The sequence below is a fragment of the Leptonychotes weddellii genome, chromosome 3 (genome assembly GCF_054177405.1).
Source record: "Leptonychotes weddellii isolate Sample4059 chromosome 3, ASM5417740v2, whole genome shotgun sequence".
Lineage (NCBI taxonomy): Eukaryota > Metazoa > Chordata > Mammalia > Carnivora > Phocidae > Leptonychotes > Leptonychotes weddellii.
In genome coordinates this window covers 157,537,566-157,558,673 of record NC_138371.1, presented here as the reverse complement: position 1 = coordinate 157,558,673, position 21,108 = coordinate 157,537,566, and positions in this window count along the sequence as shown.

The following is a 21,108-nucleotide window of genomic DNA, read 5'->3' as shown; positions in this document are numbered from 1 at the left end:
ATATATATATATTTTCTGGATACTTCACCTAAACATAAAACATAAATCATTAAACTTAGAGAAAAAAATTGACTAGAGAAAACATTTTTACCTTAGAATCACAAAGATATATATATATATATTTTTTATAAAGATTTATTTATTTATTTGAGAGAGAGAGAGGGAGAGAGCACCCACGCAAGTGGGGGGAGGAGCAGAAGGAGCAATTCTTTCAAGCAGACTCCACGCCGAGCTTGGGGCTTGATCCCACCACCCTGAGATGATGACCTGAGACAAAACCAAGAATGAGATGCTTAATCAACTGAGCCACCCAGGCGCCCCACAAAGATGTATTAAATACAATGCTAAAAGCACACTATAAAAGAACCAAGTGATAAATTTGACTTAATCAAAATTAAAACTTTTTGCTCTTCTAAAGATAATGTTAAGAGAATGAAAACAAAAGACATAGGGAAATATTGGCAAACCGTATATCTGATAAAGACCTTTATTTATAACATATAAAGAATTCATAAAACTCAATAAATGAGTATTCCTCTATATAAAATGTGCTATATTTGAACAGATACTTCAGTATAGAAGATGTGATCACCCTGGTGGGCCATGTTGATAATGGGGCAGGCTAAGATTGTGTGAAGGCAGATTGTATATGGGAAATCTCTTTACTTTCCCTTCAATTGTTCTAGGAACATAAAATTGTTCTAAAAATAAAGAAAAAAAGATGTGATTACAGGGAAAAAAAAACCACAAGAGAAGATTCTACTGATAGGTAAGTGGATAAAGAAGATGTGGTATATTTATACAATGGAATATTACTCATCTATAAAAAAGAATGAGATCTTGCCATTTGTACAAAGATGGCCCTACAGGGTATTATGATAAGTAAAATAAGTCATAAGTAAAATATGACAGAGAAAGACAAATTCCATATAATTTCACATTTATGTGGAATCCAAGAAAACAGAACAACAAACAAACAAAACAAAACAGCAACAAACTCATAGTTGCAGGAAACTGTTGGTTACCACCAAGGGGAGGGATTTGCGGGGGTGGGTGGACTGGGTGAAATAGGTGAAGGGGACTAAGAGGTACAAATTTCCAGTTATAAAATACGTAAGTCATGGGGATGCCTGGGTGGTTCAGTTGGTTAAGCATCTGCTTTCGGCTCAGTCATGATTCTGGGGTCCTGGGATGGAGTCCAGCATCGGGCTCCTTGCTCAGCGGTGGCGTGCTTCTCCCTCTGCCTGCCACTCCCCTTGTTTTTGCTCTCTCTCCCTCAATGACAAATAAATAAATAAAACCTTTAAAAAAGTATGTAAGTCATGGGGATATAATGTACAGCATAGGGAATATAGTCAATAATACTGTAATAATGTATGGTGACCGATGAAGATCATTTCATAATGTATAAAATATTCAATCACTATGATGTACACCTGAAATTAATAGGATATTTTATGTCAATTAGACTTCAACAAAAAATGCTGAAAACAATCAGTCATTAAGAAAATGCAAATTAAAAGGAAAATGTGATACTACTACATACCTCTTAGAATGGCTAAAATTTAAAAGCCTGGCAATAACAACTGTTGGTGAGGATGTGGATGAACTTATACTCTCCTATACTAGTGATAACAAATGTAAAATGGTACAACCAACTTTGGAAAGTAGTTTGGCAGTTTCTGTTTTTTTTAAAAATCTATATTCTTGGGGCTCCTTGGGGGCTCAGTCGCTAGGCGTCTGCCTTTGCCTCAGGTCATGATCCCCAGGTCCTGGGATCGAGCCCTGCGTGGGGCGCCCTGCTTGTTGGGAAGCCTGCTTCTCCCACTCCCACTCCCCCTGCTTGTGTTCCCTCTCTAGCTGTCTCTCTCTCTCTCTCTCTGTCAAATAAATAAATAAAAACTTTAAAAAAAAATCCATATTCTTCTTTGATAAAGTGAAATGTTTTTGGCATTCTTAACATAATTTATTTTTCAATGGCTTTGAATTATGTGATAAAAATATGAAAGCAATGATTCAGGATTCTGCGTGGCTTACAAACTTTCTTTATCTCTTTTGTGATATAGCCCAATTATTGAGAAAAAGCATTTCTCATTCACCGGAGTAGAGACAGAAGTATACAAGATTGATACACACAACTTACCAGTTTGGGTGAGAAAAAGACACTGTATGGCCAGTCCAAGTATCCGATTATATTAAAGGATAGTTACCTGAAATTTTAAGTACACACTAACAAGATACATTATGTGGGTTGAAGTGTCAATTCCAGATTTCCTGAACTCATGCCCTTAGTCAAACTTCCGAGGAACTTTGTGCTGCAGTTTTATCCATGCAAAACAAGGAAATGGTGTCACCTAGCTCACTGGTTTGTTTTAAAGATGAAATGATTTAGTACACAGAAATATTTATATGCAATCATTCCTACTGTAAAGATTCAGAAGATAACAGTGCCTATGACTTCCAACAGAGAGAAGTCACTCAGAAACTAATTTGACTTATCAATTATCTCCTAGACTGTGAAAGAGAAGAGCAACAACATTGGGCATTAGTCTACCCGAGCTGCCGCAGCAAAAAACCACAGACTGGGTGGCTTAAAAGACAGAGATTTATTTTGCTTAATAAAATGTCAATATGTCCTTACGTATTTTCTTTGATCCTTCTATTTTTTGATCCTTGTCAAACAAATGTCCTTCCATGTACCATGAACCTATTTTCATTACCATTCTTTTTAAAACAGAGATCTTATTGAAACCCATCTCCTTTTCATGGAACATTGTCTTCACATAGAGAAACTCACACTCCATCCTTAATTTAACATTACCTTCAATTTCTACCTCTTTCTAACACATTATATTATCATTTTTTAGGTTTCCTCAATGAAAAACATATTGTCCAAATTGTTCATATTAAAGCCAACAATAAATTTAAGGAAGCAAGAGAATACATCAAAATTTCATAAATATTTTATGCCTCTGGGATTTCAGATTCAATTTGAATATGTCTACAGGGAGACAATTATGAACATAGAAGTAGAAGTAATATATATTAAAAACATGATAGAAAATATGATAAATAATTACTAGTTCTATTTAAGTGATATTTAAGCCACAAAAGGTGAGGGGCGAAAACCAAAAAAGTAACCCTAACTGCTATTTATGTATGTATTTATTTATTTATTTTTAAAGATTTATTTATTTGAGAGAGAGAGAGGTGTGTATGCAGGAGGAGGGACAGAGAGAGAGGGAGAGAATCCTTAGCAGACTTCCCATTGACTGTGGAGACCAGGGCTCAATCTCACCACCCTCAGATCACGACCTGAGCTGAAATCCCAAGTCTGCCACTTAACGGATTGAGCCACCCAGGCGCCCCCTCTAACTGCTATTTATAAAGACTCAAATGTTCTAGTTCAAGCTAGAGACATAATACATTTTTTCAAAACATGTACTGTTTTTATCTACATATTAAAACCAAGAAAACAATAACTTTAGAACCAAGAAAATATTTTGAAAATTATGTCAATAGAATCCTCAAATCCCAATGAAATTATAAAAAAAAATTGACAACAGAAATTTGTTTTGTATCCAATCATGTGGAACAAGGTATCAACCTATGTTTTATGTTAATGATATCTTAAGAAGCATACATTTTATTACACTTTGTACCCAAACAAGGTAATTCTTTTTTTTTTTTTTTTAAGATTTTATTTATTTATTTGACAGAGAGAGCAAGAGAGCACAAGCAGGGGGAACAGTAGAGGGAGAGGGAGAAGCAGACTCCCCACTAAACAGGGAGCCCGATGTGGGGCTCGATCCCAGGACCCTGGGATCATGACCTGAGCCGAAGGCAGACGCTTAACCATCTGAGCCACCCAGGCGCCCCAAACAAGGTAATTCTTGAGAATTTCACTACAACTTTGTGTAGATCTCTGGGACCAATCATAAAATCAATTAAATTGTAACTAGAAGCAAATAAATGACACAAAGAACATCATGCCCTGCCTCTGTGCTTGGGAAATTACACAAAAAACACCGAAATAAATTTGTTGTGTTTACAAAATCTTATTCAAAACAGGATCTGAGAGAAGCTTTCTAGAGTTTGCTGTTGTATGGAAATTGTATCCCAAATATTATTTGAGAAATTAATACTTCATAGGTCACCAGAGAAATGTATGGACTTTAAAACAACAAGTGGAACAATAAATAAATAAATCATGCATTTATCACGTCCTTTAGACATACCCTTACATATTTAAGGGTAACACTGAGCGACAAGGCAAACACACAAGCATACTTTTCCATGACATTTTTCCATCTTAACTAATTACATCTACAAAAAAACCCATTTTCAAAACAGTTTGAAAGGTTCTAGGTAAACATGGGTTTGGGAGGAACTGTTCAACAGCCCTGATAACAATATCATCTCCTTTAAAATGAAATATTATAGGGGTTCTTGGTTGGTTCAGTTGGTTAAACATCTGACTCTTGATTTCAGGTCAGGTCATGATCTCAGGGTGGTGAGATCGAGCCCCGAGTGAGGCTCAGCTATGAGTCTGTTTGGGATTCTCTCCTTCTCCCTCTGCCCCTCTAAAATAAAGAAATAAAGAAATTAATTAATTAAATTAAATATTATATAAAGTACCCCATAAAATATCCAATTTTTTTGCAAAAATGTTATAAAAGATTATGCTTTGACTTGTTCAGTAATATGATTGTGTTGCAGTTGTTTACACTGTGTCTATTTAGTTATTTAAATTATCTTTCTAGTAATGATGTACTTGCATTTTTCATACATGTATCCAAGGGTTATGAATAAAATTTGGAAAATGAGTGTCAATGGATCAATGCCAACACATTATATTATTGACTTGCTTTGTTTTCTGACCAAATAGTTTAATTTTCTCAGCAACTTGAGCCAATGTATCTCTGCTGATAGCCCTAGCCTCACCCTATGCTTTAGGAAAGCATTTCTCGCCAGTTCCACTGGAAATTAACAGACATATTGTGAAAAATGCATTCTTTAATTAAACATAGAGAAAACCAAGTTCAGCAAAGCAGGTTTCTTTCAAACTTCAAATAGCTTTTAATTTGCTATACTGTGTTATGATACTCATAGAATGAGATTAATTAGGCAGTGTTTTACAAATTTATTAGGAAGTGAAGTCTTGCTAGATGAACTTGGATCACAAGTTTGGTAACCGGTCCCCTCCTTTATTTCTGAGTTTAAAGCTTTCCCTTCTTCCCAGTGTATGGTAATTTGATTTCTCTCTAGAAGCCATGTTTTGAAAATTTGATCTTGATATACAAATAACACAAAGCCATTGACAAAGGGAGTCTTACTATACATTCGTCAGTCCTTTTTAACCAATGTTTCTTCACGTCTAATTACAGATTGTGACTATTAATTTTATGTGTCTACTTGACTGGGCTAAGGGACGCCCAGATAGCTGGTAAAACATTAACTCTGGGTGTGTCTGTGAGGGCATCTCCAGAACAGATTAGTATTTGAATCAGTAGACTGAGAAAGATCACTCTCAGTAATGCAGGTGGGCATCATCCAATCCACTGAGGGCCTGAATAGAATAAAAATGCAGAAAAAAGGGCAAGTTTCTTCGCTGCTTGACTAAGATATCCATCTTTTCCTGCCCTTGGACATCTGCGTTCCTGGTTCTCAGGTCTTCAGAGTTGGACCACTATTTATACCATTTGGCCTCCAGCTCTTGGACCTTCAGATTAAGACTGAGACTTTGGGACGCCTGGGTGGCTCAGTCGGTTAAGCGTCTGCCTTCGGCTCAGGTCATGATCCCGGGGTCCTGGGATCGAGTCCCGCATGGGGCTCTCTGCTCCGCGGGGAGCCTGCTTCTCCCTCTGCCTCTGTCTCTCTCTCTGTCTCTCATGAAAAAATAAATAAAATCTTTAAAAAAAAAAAAAAAAGACTGAGACTTATACCATTGGCTCCCCTGATTCTCAGGCCTTTAGGATTGAACTGGAACCACCCCACTGGCTTTCCCGGGCCTCCAGCTTGCAGACAACAGATCATGGGATTTCTCAGCCTCCATAATTGCATAAGCCAATCCTGCAGTATAAATCTCTTTCCATATAGCCATAGAGATCCCATTTGTTGTTTCTCTGGAGAACACTGGCTAACAAATCTACCTACACATATTTCTTAATACTGTCATCTTGACTATCTTCCAAGACAACAATAATTCTGCTGGAGCTCCCTCAGCCCACTTGCCCTCAGGGCTTATTACAATACAGTAGATCTCCCCATGGATCTTGTTAACACCTTATATTATTCCATCTCAGGTTTTAAAATTCAAATATCCAACTTTTTTTCTTATTTTGTATCCTTCCAGAAACTTCACTCCCATTCACATCTCATCTCCCCTCTTCCTGATTCTACTAACTCTAGTTCCTTTTTCTACCACTTCCCCCAACGATCAAAAAGCCCTTGCTTAAAATAAAATAAAATGGCATTGTTTTACCTTACCCCCCAAATGAGCTATTCATTCCTTCAGTAAACATTCTTTGAACAATTGTAATATGCCAGATACTCTAGGAGCTGGGAATACAGTGATAAAACAAAAGAGATTAGTATCTCTGCACTTAAAGAGCAGACATTTTAAGTGGGGAAGGACAATATAAGCAAGATAAATATAGTATATTAAAGAGTTATGTTCTAAAGAGAACAAAAGACATCAAGAAAGGGGATAAGATATGTTCAGGAAGTAGGTGGATATTTTAGGTAAGGTGGTCAAGGAACTCTTCGCAAAGAAGATAACTTTGCATAAAGATGAGAAAGAAACCAGGGAGCCTAGTGTGTTTATCCAGATGAAAATCAGTGAAAAGGAATAACCAGTGAAGGGAGGACTTGTAAATAATGCCTAGTAACTTTCTTTTTTTTTTTTTTTTAAAGATTTTATTTATTTGACAGAGATAGCGAGAGCAGGAACACAAGCAGGGGGAGTGGGAGAGGGAGAAGCAGGCTTCCTGCCGAGCAGGGAGCCCGATGTGGGACTCGATCCCAGGACCCCGGGATCATGACCTGAGCCGAAGGCAGACGCTTAACGACTGAGCCACCCAGGCGCCCTGACTAGTAACTTTCTTATGACATTTCAGTATAATGATGATAGACAACACAGAGAAAAAAACTGTCAGAGAAAAAAAATAAACAAAAATATGATTTGCTTATAAAGGAAAAGTCAAATAGACTAACTTCTAAATTCTTTCTGAATTGTCACTCCTACTTTTGGTTGTTTTTGTTTATCTGCTGTGTTTCATTTTTGTTTCCACCTAGTTCTTCTCTTGCATACTGCAGTTTTCTTCAATAGCCTTGAGATCCCTGTGAAGTATTTTTCCCTGAATTTGTGAGCTGACTTTGAGGACAGTATACTTGGTGGTCGGGGAAGGGTGTTGATGGACTGACTGCATCTCAGGAGGGGTAAGGAAAAGAGAGTAGGTGAGGTAGACCCATCTACCTCCATTCCACCGCCAAATAAGGAAGGTTTTACTCTGGTTTCTATGCTTACCATACAAAAAAATGGCTCCCAGAAATATCAGTAAATAACTTTGAGGTATTTTTGTTTCCTCCTAAGGGCAATGATGTAAATCCAGGGGTGTGTGTGTGTGTGTGTGTGTGTGTGTGTGTGTGTGCCAAGGAGAGGGGGTCATGGTGAATGGTGTAGCCATATCGCAGTCAAATTTGTAAGGAATTTTTGTTTTGGACATCTCTGAAGAATTTCGCAGGAAGAATCATTCCTATATCGTCTCCTTTGTTTTCTGGGATGTGGCTACATCCATTCAGTTCTTTCCATCTGTATCTTTCTATCAGCTTTCCCTTTTCCTAATATTTTGTCAAAATCTTTGGACCATAGATCACTTTCCACTCGATCATTTCTAAGACAACTGAAATTCAAACCCCTCTTTCATTTCTGTTGTCATTTAGATAAACCTTCAGAGGAAGATTTTTCTGTTGGTGAGGAGAGTTTCCTGACCCTAAATAGTACGAGATGGCCAAATACGCCACACACAACCCTGGGAAGATGTGGTTAGTAACAGTTTATTAGTCACATATATATACAGCCCAAGGGAGGAGGACACCATGTGCAATGCAAGGCTACAGAGGGGTTGCATTAAGGAGCAGAATGAAACAGACAGGGCTTTTAAGGAAGGCCTTGGGGGCACCTGAGTGGCTCAGTTGTTAAGTGTCTGCCTTCGGCTCAGGTCATGATCCCAGGGTCCTGGGATGGAGCCCCAAGTTGAGCTCCCTGTTCAGAGGGAGGCCTGCTTCTCCCTCTCCGACTCCCCCTGCCTGTATTCCCTCTCTCGCATGTGTCTCTCTCTGTCAAATAAATAAATAAAATCTTAAAAAAAAAAAAAAGTGGGCCTTGTATTAAGGGAAGGAGGGGTACCATCTAGTTCCTACAGGAGAATATAATTGACTTGTTGAATAGTTTCTTGGGCTGGTAGGAAGGTTGAGGACCAGATGGGGTGCAGGTGGTCCCACTGATAGGGGAACTAGCTGAGTGGGGAGACTTTCCTGTTGGGTGTGGGTAGATCTATTGGAAAAAGGACTTAGGCTTAAGCCTTTGGATCCCGTGAGGCTCAGAGGTGTAGGCAGCACATGGAATTCTTGGCCTTGAAATGCACAGAAGCTCTATTTATTACCTTGGAGAGAAACCCATCAATTTTTTCAACCTGCACAAATTTATAGCTGAGTCTGTAACACGTGAGATGATGTAGTGTCTGTTGTTTTGACTTTACTTACTTGTAACTAAAACTGCTGTTCTTTCTCTGTTTATATGTATAATCTTTTTCTGCAAAATTACCTATTTGTGTTCTATTGTGACAAGATACTTTTCAGTCTAAACTGAAACTTAATTTTCTCATCTGTCTATCTTTTGATGATCTGTCTCTTTCTGATTATCTTTTGACTCTTTCTGTTCGCCAAGATCTTGGCTTTGCTCTCCCATCTTTTCACTCTGTTTATTCTTCTGAGTGACTGTTTTCTTCTTTTCTTGTTTCAATTAGCAACAAATGCTGAAAATTCCCAAATCTCTACTTCAGCTCTTCTCAAAGTTATACTCACCTTTACACTAGATATTTACAATTTCTTGTCTCACAGGTTCATCAAAAACAGCATTTATAAAACTAAAAGGATCTTTCTTTGCAAACAGTATTTGTCACTGAGGAGTCAGGCTCCTCATGGTTAAAAGCCTACGTGTGGGGGCGCCTGGGTGGCTCAGTCGTTAAGCGTCTGCCTTCGGCCCAGGTCATGATCCCGGGGTCCTGGGATCGAGCCCCACATGGGGCTCCCTGCTCAGCAGGAAGCCTGCTTCTCCCTCTCCCCTACTTATGTTCCCTCTCTCGCTGTGTTTCTGTCAGATAAAATATTAAAAAAAAAAAAAAAGCCTACGTGTGATTTTTCAGGCCTGATCACAGGCAATACAGCCGCCTTTCCCTGCAGGCCTCAGGGGAGAACCTGCCCTCGCCACACCAGGTGGGGGACGCAGCCCAAGCACCGCAGTCACCGAAGAAGATTGCTGCCAAGGACTCAGGTCCTCCTGGCCCTTCATGCTCCTTGCATATTTGCATTGGTAGCTGAGGCACCATCATTCCTAGGTCACTTTATCTGAGGCTTTGGTCAGAGGTCTTCTTGGGGAACCTTTGCTGAGGCCTCTTACAAAGGGAGTAGGGGGGAACCTTGAACATGAAACTAGACAGGTTACCCTACTTTGACTCAGCTCCCAGTGCTTTCCTGCTCTGAGCCCTCCCCTACCTTCTCCCCTATCACCCCTGGGTCCATAAGACTGCCAAAGCCTTTTGTTCTAGCTTTCTCAAAAGTTGGAAGACTCCTATGTCTGTTCTGACCCACCTGACCCTCCACTGGTGTCCTGCTTCCTGGGGGGAAAATGAGGGGTGTCAGTGCTTTCTCTGGCTAACCTCTTGCTCACGCCCTTTCATTTTGGGCCTTTGGCTTTAATGTGTTACTTCAACATTTGACAACTCAGTTTTCTCTCTCCCAGATCACTTGAGTTCCTAACAGTCACCTTTACTACATTTTATGCACCATCATATATTTTCACCCAAGTTATACACTAGGAGATATATTTGACTCTGTCGTAAATGCATACTACCCACTACCGAGTGATCCAGCCCTGTCCACTTGGCTTCCAAATAGTGTTTATATTAAACACATCCTTTCCTCTTAAGCACATCAAGAACAACTTAAGTTCAGTCTTCAACTTACACTACTTGGACCCTTAAGAAGAGATATTAAATGCAGCAGAATTACCTACAAATCTGTCTTATTTACTGCAGCCATTGGAACAAAACTCAAAATGCAAAACCCGTCATTCATCCTCCCACCCACCCAAATCACTGCGGTTGGGTAAAGTCTTTGCTTATCACTATGGTTTTGACATTTTTACCCTTCCATGACTCATCAGTCTCATCCACTTACTTTATTCTCCAGAAGCACTAAAATTCTTTGATAGCTATAATGTATTTTTTAAATTATACTTATCTGCTTATTCAGTTTTGCCTCTGTGGCTATACTAACCCAATTCCTTGGAATATTGAACTACCTCTTTACCCAAAAGAAATCATTTTATATATCAGGTCAACAAGAAAACTTCCATGATTTCTCTTGTGTAAAGCAAACCAGAGTGATCACCAGCAAGACACTTGGGTCAAGCTAGGACTTGCTGGCAGGAGGATCAGCAGGATCACCTCTGGAGAAGGTACAGCCCTATCAACACCTTGAAATTTATTTCTAACTTCTGGCATCCAGAACTGTGGGAGAATAAATTTCCGTTGTTCTATGCCACCACATACGTGGTAATTTGCTACAATGGCAATGGGAAAATAATACAGATTTCTTGGCCAAATTCAATCAAATGCTTGGTGAATTTGATTGGGTATAGCCAGCAAGCTAAAAATAATTTTTATACATTAAAATGGTTGAAAAAAAATCACTTGAAGAGCATTCTGAGACATATAAACATTGAATGAAATTCAAATTTATGTCCATAAATTGTTTTATGGGAACACATCCAGGCTCACTCACACATTGTCTGTAGAGCTGAGTGGCCGTCATGGAGAGAGTATGGCCTGCAAAGCTGAAAATATTTATCAGGCACTTAACAGAACATGTTTGTTGATCCCTCTCCTGTATTCTTTTATAATTATCATTTATGTCATCTCTTCCATTACATTGTGAACTCCTTGAGGATCAAGACTTTACAAGTAATCCGATTTAAATGAATATTTAAAGACTCAATGAAAATTTCAACTTTTTGCTGTCTCTTAACTATAAAACATTGCATAACAGCTACTCATGTACCAAAGTATCTCTAAGTATTAATTAGTTATAGTTTTTCCTAATTTTAAGGCCTTGCTATTTTCATCTTTCATAAATGATAGAGATAATTAAAAATGATAAGATTACTTGGGGTAAAATCTTTAATATTATGATACAGTAGTGGTTAAAATGTTTTACAATAGATGAATTTTGAGATTATTTAAGATGGCACCATGTTCATAATGATAAAATGAATGAGAATAAAAAATAAATATGGGAAATCTTTAAAAGACAACATCAGTAGGAAAAATGACATTGTTTCCATACATTAAGATTTTTTTTATTTTTAAAAAATATTTTGTTTATTTGAGAGAAAGTAAGAGAAAGAGCACCAGCAGGGGGATATTTTTTTTTAATTATAAATAAATTACGTTTAAAGACCACAATTTTCAATAAAATATTGATTTTAAATTTGAATTGAGGATATTTATTAAATATTTAGATTTTCAAATGTGGAGGGAGACATGCTAATTAAAGACAAAAGAGCACAAAATATTAGCCAACATACAATATTGTCACTTAATATATGATTTAAGAGTTTAAAGTTTACATTCTTATGTTATACATGCTTTACTGCTAATTGACTGTTCCTAAATAACAAACTTGTAATTGGTAGTTATTGAGGTACATATTCTCAAATGTCGTGAAACCCTAGAGAACGCTGAGAAAACTTTCTCATAAGATAAAGCTATTTCTGAAATCAGCATAAAACCAAGCTTTGTACTTTATCAGCTTATGAAGTTTAAAGGTTATGCTAATACAAAATGGGTAGTCATTTTTATAAAAGACTTCTGGAGAGAAAAAAAAAAAAAAAAGCCAAACTCTGCTCCATCAGAAGAAATATGAGGAATTAAAAAACTTTAAATTAATATTGTCTTAGTAGTTCCTGAGTTTAAAATTAACATTAAACTATTGAATTTAGAGAACTATAAGAATAATTTTGTTGTTCATCTGCTCAAAAGGCAAAGTGTGCTGTACAAAATTCCATAAGGGAATATGTATTGAATTCTCAATTCGTTTTTTAATATATTACCTCTTCTTTTATGAGAGTACAAAGTCTTTTCTTGTTCCTGGAAAATGAATTATATTTGCACTTGAAAGGGGTGGGGGGCATTTTCTGCCCTTAGTCAAGCCGATTTGCTCAAGAACACTGAGAAGTTGACTTTGGAGGGATATAACCCAGAGATTAGAAAAAGCACTAGTGTGGTCCTCTCTTCATTTTACATGTAGCACTTCCCATTTTCCTTCTTATCTCTACCCTATTATATTGTATGAACTCAGTTAATTAATACAAAACCAAGTCTGTGTATCCATTTCTCAAGAAACAGGTATGATGTAACTGTTATGCTAGTAACCAACTCTAATATTGTTTAGATTATGAATAAGGCTACAGCTTATTGTGGGGAACAGGCACATAATAAACAGAATGGAAAGTAATTTAATGAAAATTATAAATATTTATAAGTTTTCATAATGTATAGAGCTGTGTAGTCCAATGGTTCATTGTTACTTAAGCAAGACATCCTGATTCAAATCCCAGCCAGAACAGCTGAGATACATATTCAGAGATAAAATATGAAAAAACTGATCTTCAGATTCTTCATTGATTTCTTAATCCACTTTACAAACTGAAGATACCAGTCCCTACCTCACAGTGTTATTATGATAATTAAAATTAAATGAACCCTTTGCTCACTGTCATTTAAATTCAAGATTTTATTTGCATGGAAAATAATAATCACATGATTATATTTTGTTTTCCTTGGAGGTGTAGAAAATTATCAACATTTTTTTTTTGCCTACCCTGTTATATTCTACAGAAAATTACATCACCAAACATAGATTAAACAAACTCATATACGTTATTTTGTATCTTCAGTAATAATTGTTGATTCATACTGAATACCAATACTGAACACCAATAGTTGACACAAAAGGTTACATTAAGGATGATATTTTTAACTCAACTGGCTTGGCTTTTCGGGGAGACTAATCATTTTACGAAAGTAAAACTTACAGTTAAAACAAATTATTTCACAAAAATGTACCCTTTGTTATTAAGACTGGGAGACAAAGTTAAAAAGCACAAGTTTGAAACTTTCATACTACAAAAATAAAAATAAAATAAGATACTCTACCTTTGGCCATGGAGAAGCATTCAGCAGCTGCTTCCAGAGCAGTTGTCTGTTACATTGTTATATAGTTTCTAGTTAAAATATGTGTTGCTATGTGATTGAATTTACATGTGAAATTGAAAATAAAATTTTGAAAAATATTCCAGACTCAAAGAAAATTTAACATATATATTTTCTCCAACTCATAAATGTTTTTTTTTTAAAGATTTATTTATTTATTTGAGAGAGCGAGAATGAGAGAGAGAGAGTACATGAGAGGGGGGAGGATTAGAGGGAGAAGCAGGCTCCCTGCTGAGCAGGGAGCCCGATGCGGGACTCGATCCAGGGACTCCAGGATCATGACCTGAGCCGAAGGCAGTCGCTTAACCAACTGAGCCACCCAGGTGCCCCCTCATAAATGTTTTTAATATGTGAATTCTAAAAGTCATTTTTGGAAATACATCAGATTAACTATTTGAAAGACAATTGTCATTATCTTCTCAAATATTTCTTTTCTCTTGAATCTATTTCAATATAAGGATTGGGCTGATAAATTCCTCTAGGTAGACATCTAATCACTTGCCATCTTCTTGTTCTACAATTAACATCATTTTCTACTGAAGTGAAATGTATCTACAAGCAATGAATATCATCAAGGAATTTTAATAATTAACATACAATTTAGCTGTAAAAAGGTTTAGCAAATGTCATTTTAAAAGCTTTGCTGCCGATTATAATTTACTTACAGAAAAAAATTTTCCCAACTTTGGCACCTGATATAATCAATCCGATTAAAGCTGTAATGACTTGGCTTTTTCAAATTATCTAGAATGATTTTAAGAAAATCATGCCAGAATGCAAATAATGAATGAGGTGCACGGAAGTATCTCTCCAAGGATAGCTATTGCCAATGTCCTTCAACCAAAGACCGCAAGGAGCCCAGCTGTGGTTACACAAATCGGGTTTATTACTCTTTGCTACAAGGGTGAATGCTTTCCAGAGGGAACTGCCTACCATCTCAGGAAAAGGGTCTTAGAAAGAAAGTATTACAGGATCTGGGGTCTGGTTCAGTGATTTGTGGGAAGCTCTAAAAAATCAGGAATTCATCTGAGATTGGATGATATCAGAAAGCAGTCACAATTTTATGATTGGGTAAAAAAGCTGTCACTTGTTTAGTGAAAGAGTGGGATATTTGCTAATCTGTGGGTTGCACAGGAACCTAGCTTTTGGTTTGTTGCCTAGACACATGTATAATGTGGCCTTGTTTGTCTGATTTTATCATGGTCTTAGATTCTGTCTGAAGTTGGTATTGTGTGAGAATGTTATGTGCAATAGAATCCACGTTGCTTAACTATGAGGGCCAGATCAGCCTCTGATCATCAAGAACCATTCTTTGTTTTTGTTTTTTCTCTCTTTATGAAGAATACAAGGATAATGATTAAGGAAAATGTCTATAACAGTAGCTCTGGATAATGTTAAACATTTTAAATATTAATTTTTAATTATTAGATCCTCTTAAAAATCAATAATTCTTCCCTCATTCTTCAAATGACTTGAGAATGCTTTTCAAAAATGATACCTGAGTTAAATTAATAAAGCACAAATATCACTTGAATTAGATTTTCCTGGCAGCAAAGAAAGAAATCAAAGTAAAATCAATTATATATTTTCATTCTATAAAGGGGAAAAATAACATTTTGCTGGTCATCTTCTGCTTTTCCCTCCAGAACTATTCTTTATCCTTGTCCACTTCCTGTCCCTAGGAGGCAGGCTGGATGGTCACTCTCTGTCCTCCAGGTAATATCCATCAATGGGCAGCCCCAGAGAGAGGTCAGGTGGAAGGGGTGCATGAGGGCAGGGTATTTATGTAGCCACCACTGTTTTATCCATGTCCTCGATGTGTCCCTGGACCAAGAACAGCTCCTACCACACTGTTTTCCTCATGTGCTCTTTTTCTGAGCTCCTCTGTCTGCTTCCACCCTTGGCCCCTTTTGGCCTCCATTTTTACCAAACCCAGGGTATGGCACTCTTCTTTTGTGGTCTTCCTCTGCCTTGCTTGTCCCTGTGCATTTATTTTGCTCATTAAACTCTCTTCAAAGTATTCCATTTTAGACTGGCAGATGTTTTCCACTATGATGCAGATTGGTACACAAAATATCCTTTTATAATACATTGCCAAAGACAGGTCTCATATTGATTGTAATCGATCGTTGATGTAAGTATATTTATTAGGTCTTTAGCAACATTTTCAACAAACAATATGAATGATGCATGCACCTGCCTAGTTGATATTTTGAACTGATTCCTTATCTTTAAATGTTTATTATTTATATCACATATCGGCACAGAGAGTTGAATGTGTTTTCACCTTTATCTGGAACAATTATGGGAATTATGTTAAACATTCCACAAACGATCAATTCTATTTTACCTATGTATCATGAATAACTAACTTTGCCCGAGAGAGTCCTGGTTTATACCTTGTCCTTTGCACCTCCAGTTTAACATTTGTCAAATACTTGTCATTTTGGGAAAATGATTTATTTATATTTGCAATAAAACAAGCTGGGAGGATTTTGCGATAGCTCCCATTCTCACTTTCACTTTTTAATATGGTGTCATCTATTAGTGGATGAGATGCACATGCAATAAAAACACTCTCATGGTGAGACGATGGACTCTGAAAAACAAACTGAGGGTTCTAGAGGGAAGGGGGGTGGGAGGATGGGTTAGCCTGGTGGTGGGTATTGAGGAGGGCACATTCTGCATGGAGCACTGGGTGTTATGCACAAACAATGAATCATGGAACACTACATCTAAAACTAATGATGTAATGTATGGGGATTAACATAAGAATAAAAAAAATAAAAATAAAAATCTATGTATTTAAAAAAATAAAATAAAATAAATAAAATAAAAGTGAAAAAAAAAAAAGGAAAAACACTCTTATGGTACTACATCATTAAACCTGAAGCAAAGGAGCAAACACCTGTCTTTCTTTTATTGACCTTCCCCAGGAGTATCATTTATAATATCTCTTTGCATGGGCAGACTGCAGGGTGCTCACTGATAAATAATGTGCATTCAAACACAAGCCAACAGAGAATGCTAACTAGTCCCAGTAGTTGATGGGGGCCCTAGAAGTTTGATGTTGCTCCCTCTTCAGGGATTTAGGTCCAGGCCTGGAATAGAGCAGTCAGAAGAAAAGAGCTGCCAAGTCTCCAATCATTGGGGTCTTTGGGAAGCCAGGAAAATGAAAGGCTATGTGCATAAGAAATTTGTTCAAGAAATAAAAGTAGAGCATCTGTATGTAGAGCACATTGAGAATGGTCTAAAGGTTTACAACAATTCTTTTGTTTTTTCTTATATAATGTGGGTCAAAATCCTCTTATATTATTTATTATTTAATTGTGCTCTTTTTGGCAATGATTATTTTTTTTGTCAGCAAAATTTCAAAAAGTTAAATTAAAAGAAATAATGGGGGCACCTGGGTGGCTCAGAGGGTTAAGCATCTGACTGTTGATTTCAACTCAGGCCATGATCTCAGGGTTGTGAGATCGAGTCCTGTATTGGGCTCCGCCCTGGGCGTGGAGCCTGCTTAAGATTCTCTCTCAGCACCTGGGTGGCTCATTTCAGTTTAGTATCTGCCTTCAGCTCAGGTCATGATCCTGGGGTCCTGGGATCGAGTCCTCCATTGGGTTCCCTGCTCAGTAGGGAGTCTGCTTCTCCCTCTTCCTCTGCCCCTCCCCCCTTCTTGTTCTCCTTCTCTCATTATCTCTCTCTCTCAAGTAAATAAATAAAATCTTAAAAAAGAAGATTCTTCCTCCTCCTTTGTCCCCCTCCCCTCCTTGTCTAAAAAAAGAAGAAAGAAAGAAAGAAAGAAAGAAAGAAAGAAAGAAAGAAAGAAAGAAAGAAAAGAAAGAATGGAATTAATGGAACACCAAAGTGCAGGTTTTCATTGACTTCAGATATTTTTCATGAATCTGTAAATGGAAACAAAATATTTGAAGAAGTTATCATTCACTCTAGGGGCTGCACTGATAATCCTGAAAGACAAAAACCAAGTGACTAACCTAATTAAGAAATGTCAGCATCTACCTCAAAAACAAAATTTCTATTAAGAAAATAGGTCCAGGGGTGCCTGGGTGGCTCAGTCGGTTAAGCGACTGCCTTTGGCTCAGGTCATGATCCCAGGGTCCTGGGATCGAGTCCCACATTGGGCTCCATGCTTCGCAGGGAGTCTGCTTCTCCCTCTCCCACTCCCCCTGCTTGTGTTCCCTCTCTTGCTGTGTCTTTCTCTGTCAAATAAATAAATAAAATCTTAGAAAAAAAAGAAAATAGGTCCAAAGGTGAGGCGCAACTGCCGGCAGCCACAGAAGGTGCATTTCCCAGTCTGTGAGCTATGCCTTCCATCCTAATGCACTCACTGCTCTTCTGCACCCCGACCGTTCCTATTCCGAGTTTCCGATTACATGGATGCAAATTGAAGAAATAACTGGTAAAGTATGGGATTCATCATCAGAAAGACCTACCCAAACAGTAAAATCATCTCAGTTTTATATCAATATTATCAGAGACATCAGAGTAAAAATCAGCAAGACTATTAATGCTTTGAATGTATCCTCTGATTTATGAAATCCAAGTGAAGGTTTTGAAAATTTATTTATCAAAGTTGAAAATATTCATTATTACAAATGTACTTTACGTTCAGTTAACATTTTAATCATGTATAAATTATGTGCTTTGCAGTGATGATATGAATACAAATTTTAACATAGCAGAGTATGGTGGGTTAAGAAATATCCCAACAACCTAGATTCTTATTAACTTAATGAACCCATGGGAAAGAAATGGATGTAGAATTGATTGTAAAGTACCCTTAATTCAGATTTACATCCAAAAGTTGATTATTCTATTGTACTATTAATAAGTAGAAACTCTAGTTCTCAAAACTGTCTGTGCTTATAATTTGTATATCACACACAAATATATAATTTACACATAATACATATATAAATTACATACATGCATATAGATGTTCACACACATTCACGTATAAACATGTGCATGGCAATTAATCTGCAAAAGCTGCTGACAACAGAAACAACAGGGTGTAGCTGGCATGAGGCTAACCTGCAGCTGAAAGAACTACAAAAGAGGAATAAAATATTTAAACATCACTGAAGGCATTTATAAAACAACAAAGGCTGTTAGAACTAGAGGGTCAAAATCCTCAAGGAAGGGTAAGGCATTGATGAGCCCTGCATTCCCTGTTGCTTTTTCCTTTTTAGCTTTTTGCCAATCCTAGGTGCAAGACACTGGGGCCAACTGAGAGGAGCAACCCTGTGTTTGCAGCACTTCCTGGGCTAAGAAAGCAATCACTGAAATTTATGTTTCCCAACAACAAAGAATGCTAGGCAAAATCCTAGGAGAAAAGAAAACCATAGAGAAATGACCCAGACATTCTGAGTTCAGTATTGCTATAAGACATTTTTCAACTTTTACACTATTCAAGCACAGGTGATGACTCAGAGAAAGAAAGCTGAAAACAGCTGCTAAGAACCTAAAGAGCTAAGCAAAGATTCAATAGTTGCACAGTTCTGTAGAAAGGAATGTAACATTCAGGGGACCCCCATGAGAAGGGCCCTTTGTAAAGACCGCAGGCTTACAGGTAGGAAAATCAGAAAGGTAGAAGCCCTAGGCGTAAGCATAGATCAGGTATAGTTCTCATTCAACTGGATCAAGGACATTTTTCCTGTTCTTTACATTATGGTGAAAAAAGGAAATCTTCTGTGGAAGAAAATAACATCCAGGTACTCTACAGTTTTTTTTATACAAGTTTGGAAGAATTTAATTAAAAAACAAAAGGCATGGCCAGAAAGAGGACCAAATGGCCAAACATCAGTAGAAATAATCCATACCCAGAACAAATGCAGCTATTGGGGACATTGGACACAGAGTTGAAAATTAATATGATTTAGATATACAAAAATATTGATGAAAAGAAAATTTGAGCAAAGAAAACATGAAATAAGTCAAATGGAAATTTTGGAAGTGAATAATGCAATAATAAATTAAGAATATAATTGATTGGGGCGCCTGGGTGGCTCAGTCAGTTAAGCATCTGCCTATGATCCCAGGGTCCTGGGATCGAGCCCCACATCAGGCTCCCTGCTCAGTGGGAGCCTGTTTCTCCCTCTCTTCCCCACTTGTGCTCTCTCTCGCTATCTCTATAACTATCTCTTTCTCTCAATAAATAAATAAAAATAAAATCATTTTTTTTAAAAAAGAATACAATTGAATTGTTTAAAAATAGATGACAGAAGAAAAAGAACAAGTACACTTGAAAGTTAGGTCAAGATAAACTGTCTGGATTGATGTAGTAAAATGGATTTAAAAGATACAATAGTTTTTAAGAGACATATAGTTCACATTGACAAGATTTAATCAAGCCCCAGGAAAGGAAGAGAAAGAAAAAGACTCAGAGCAAATAATTTAAAAAAATAATGAACAATAAATAATTTTCTAAAACTTATGAAGAGTTGAAGTAAATCTACAACTACAAGGAGATATTAAAAGAAAAAAAAAAAAAAGACTGAGTGTTAACTTCCAAACCAGAATAGTGGAAATAAGAAAACAATGAAATTTTGTCAAAAGTGCTGAGAACAATTAACTGTCAAATGAGAATTTTTAATCAGGAAACTTCTTCCAAAAATGAAAGTAAAAAAATATTTGTAGAAAACCAAATACAGAGAGAAGTAATTACCAGCAAAACTCTAACCAAAAGAAATTCTAAAGTTATGCAAGTTTCTTTAGGTAGAAAGAACATGAGTCCAGGTAGAAAAGGGGAATCTAGGAAAGAATGAAAAGGGAGAGAGGTGCTAAGTACATAGATAAATTTAAATAATAATAATAACAATAACAGTGAGGTGGAGGAAAAGATGGAAGAGGAGTAGGGGACCATATTCCAACTGGTCCCCGGAATTGAGCTGGATATCTATGAGACCACTCTGAACACCCACGAAATCAGCCTGAGATGTAAGAAGATATATCTGGACTTCTACAAACAGAATATCTCAGGCGGTTGGTTTCAAGGTATGAAGCAGGGAGCTGTGATTCCATGGGCAGATATCGGAAGATAAATGGAAGGGGGAGAGAAGTGCCATAAGCACTGGCGCCAGGAAGGTGAAATAACACAGGAGTGCAAAATCTGCCCACACTGGGGACCGGACACAGACTCACAGACCAGTAGCTGCCGGGAAAGGACTTTAGGGCAGCCCCCCAGACTGAAACCTGGAGCGGCAGGGCTACGCGTGGGAACTGGGGGCAGCTGGTGGTTTTAGAAGCGCAAAGAGTAGAGATGTGTCCTGACCTGGAGGCAAGGACTGAGAATACCACTGAGGGGCACACAACCCAGGACGCTTCAGGTTATAGCAGCAGAGACAGAAACGGAGATAATGTGGCCTGGAGAGCTCACTGAAGAACAGACTGTGATCTCTCTGCTCTGAGGCAGAGGGTTGGAAACTATCTCTTCTGCTCTGATTCTCAGAAGAGATGCGAAAAACCACCAGGGAAAGCCGCCAGAGAACAAAAGCCCCCAAAAACCGGTTTTCACTGAGCCCATCCCCCACCA